Raw genomic sequence first — 3,490 nt, 5'->3', positions numbered from 1 at the left:
TTAATAGTATGAAAATATATATATAATACCTTATTAATATACTTAATGAGATATTTAATTATCATATTTTCAAGTTATATATATATATATATATATATATATATATATATATATATATATATATACACACATAAAATTAATACAAATTATGACGTTCGTGAATCGTAGGAATAAAAGGGTAGTCAAATGCTTATATAAAACTCTTTCCGGAGGTTCAAGACTTATTAAAATTCATTGCTTATCAAGTCGGAATTATTAAATCATGTAGATAGTATAATTAAGTAGTCGGAAAAATCCGGGTCGTCACAAATTCAGTAGAATATTTTGATAAACGTTTTGGATGAAACAACTGAAATCTTGTGGTCCACCTTTATATACAGATTATGCGCAACATTAAAACTATGAACTCACCAACCTTTGTGTTGACACTTTTAGCATGTTTATTCTCAGGTCCCTAGAAGTCTTCCGCTGTTTGCTTATACGATATACAAGTTATGTGCATGGAGTCATACATGCTTTATTCGAGAAAACTTTGCATTCACAAAATCATCACCATGTATCTCATTTTGACTGCATTGTCAACGGATGTATTTTTCTAAACTATTATTTACGGTGATTGTGTATATGTAGAAATCAACAGATGTCAGAAACCTTGGATTTAGATATTCTTTTATGGTGTGCCTTTTCTAAAGAATGCAATGTTTACAAAACGTATCATGTAGAGGTCAATACCCCGCAATGAAATCGATGAATGATGTACTGCGTCTAAAGGGATTTGGAAGGGTCATCACAATTGGCCTTGTGGTGTTCTTGTAATCCCGGATCCTTGCCTTTTATCTATTTGGGCCTTCCGGTCGGTAGCAAAATTAAAAAATTAAGAGATTGGGAGCCGGTTTTTGATAAGTTCAATAAAAGAATGGCGGATTGGAGAGCTAAATCGGTGTCCTTCGGTGGTCGACTTACCCTTGTTAAATCGGTTCTATCGAGTCTTTCCCTCTACTATTTCTCGCTTTTTCGTGCCCCACCTTGTGTGACCAAGAAATTGGAAAGTGTTCGTAGATCTTTTTTTTGGGGCGGGTCGGGAATTCTAAACTTTCGTGGGTTAAATGGGATAAGATCCTTCTTCCTCACGAAGAAGGAGGCTTAAATATTAAATCTCTTAAAAGTAAAAATCTTGCCTTACTCTGCAAGTGGTGGTGGAGGTTTAAAACCGAAACCGACACTTTGTGGGTTAGGATTATTCGTAGCATTCATGGTTCTAACAGAGGGCTAGTGTTGGATGACGGGCTTTCCCGGGCTTCAACTTCTAGCATTTGGTCTTCTATAATTGATGCAGGTTTTTATGTTGATGGAGTTGGAGTTTCCTTTTCAAACTCCTTCAAAAGAATGGTGGGGGACGGGAGCACTATTTCGTTTTGGCATGATGTTTGGTTGGGTGATTCAAGACTTAAAGACAAATACAGGAGGTTGTTTTGGCTCGATGCAAATAAGGAAGCGACTGTTCGGGATCGAATTCATCACAACAGCAACAGGTCTCTCGGCAATTGGGAATGGATGAGGGAGCCAACCGGAAGATCAAGCAATGAACTATTGGAGCTAAACAATCTGATCAAGGAGTGTTCGGTTCAATCGGGTTTGAAGGATGGGTGGAACTGGTTGCTTGACTCGAGTGGCCGGTTTACGGTTCATAAGCTCACATATTTAATTGATAATAAGCTACTTTCCACAGATACTTCACATTTGGAATCTCTAAAAAATAACCTCGCGCCTAAAAAGGTCGAATTGTTTACGTGGAGAGCTAGATTGGGGAGAATCCCGGTTCGCCTCAAGCTAGATAAAAGAGGGATTGATCTCCACAGTACGAGATGTCCGTTGTGCGATGGCGACCTAGAAAGCGTTGAGCATATCCTCTTCTCCTGCCATTTCGTGAAAGGCATATGGAATCGGGTTTTAAGTTGGTGGGGGTTGAATCCTATCAATTTCTCCTTCGGTGATATCTTTTGTGGGAACTTCGGGTCTTTTTCCTCGGATTCTTGGCGTAACATATGGCAAGCTTTATGTTGGATAGTTTCGTATTTGCTTTGGAAGAATAGAAACATGTGTGTCTTTAAAAATAAGGGCGGTACCATTCCCTCGGTTTTCAACGACATTCAATTGCTTTCGTTCGAGTGGATTTCAAGGCGGTTTAAATCAAGAAAGTTGGATTGGTTAAATTGGATTACAAATCCTCTATCTTGATATGGCACTATGTTGCGACCTCCGCAACCTTCGTTTTCATAGCGTGATTCTTAGTATAGCCTATTTGTAATCGGTCGATGATTGTATCTTTGTTATTTGGTTCGTGTACTTGTAAAACTTTCGTGATCAATAATATCTTGCTTTTCAAAAATAAAAATAAAACATTAGTTCAGTTTGTAGCCAGAAACGTGATTTATTTGCTATTAATTAAAGAAGACGAAATTTGGGGAGGGGGCAGGGCGGATCACGCTGGTGCAATTGGGGTCACCCGCTCTGACCACCGCCTTTTATAAAACAAAATTGCAGTTAAAAATGGTGCAGGGTTTTATAAAGTTAAATAATAAATATAAGAATAGTGTAAAAAGCCGCCCAAATAGCTCAGTTGGTTTGTGCTTGATAATTTAAAGTGAGGCCGCTGGTTTGAGGCTAGCGTCGATTATTTCCATTTTATTAACTTTTACCAAACCTTAACAACTCTCGTTTTTTCTTAATTAACTAGAAAAAATTTGATCGCGCGTTGCTGCGGTTGTATTCGACGCGCGGTTGAATTTGGATATACGTTGTTTAGTACCTAATATATCTAGTAGGTTGGGTTGTTTGTTGAACGTGTATGTATATGTATGTAATATAGCTCGAAATTTTTAGCTTTTTTAACGATGTCCGTTTCGTGTATAGTTAGTCGCGTTGTGTTCGTAAAATTATTTCGAGTTGAACGGTGGTCTCGGAAAAATTTAACTCGCACCGAGCGAGAATATAGGGCCCGTTATTTAGTGTTTTTTTAACGATGTCCGTTTCGCGTGTAGTTAGTCCCGTTGAGTTCTTGAGATTTTTTTGAGCTGAACGGTGGTCTCGAAAAAATTTAACTCGCACCGAACGGGAAGATATGTGTCTTTGAAAAATCGGGAGAGTTCATTAAATAAAATAAGGATTTGACATTTTGTACTCCTGTTTTGGGAGTGAAGCTGTATATTGTTAAAATTTGGGGGTGAAATTTTTTTTTTTCACTTTGTTTTTGTATTTGTCTTTTGAATTTGTTTTTTTGGCCCAAAACGAACAAAACCCTCGTGAGTTTTAGTAGTTAAGGGTAATAATAATTGATCATGAAACACTGTTAATATTACTATGTTAGCCGCTTTAATCTATTGTATTATTTATTATATATTGTAACCTCTTGATGTTGTTTTATACAATTTTTATAATTTAAATATTTTTTAAAAAATGTTGCTTCCCGTCAAAAAATATTTTTGAATCC

Source organism: Rutidosis leptorrhynchoides, chromosome 7 (assembly GCF_046630445.1).
Source record: "Rutidosis leptorrhynchoides isolate AG116_Rl617_1_P2 chromosome 7, CSIRO_AGI_Rlap_v1, whole genome shotgun sequence".
NCBI classification, from domain to species: domain Eukaryota; kingdom Viridiplantae; phylum Streptophyta; class Magnoliopsida; order Asterales; family Asteraceae; genus Rutidosis; species Rutidosis leptorrhynchoides.
This window is presented reverse-complemented; position numbering follows the sequence as displayed.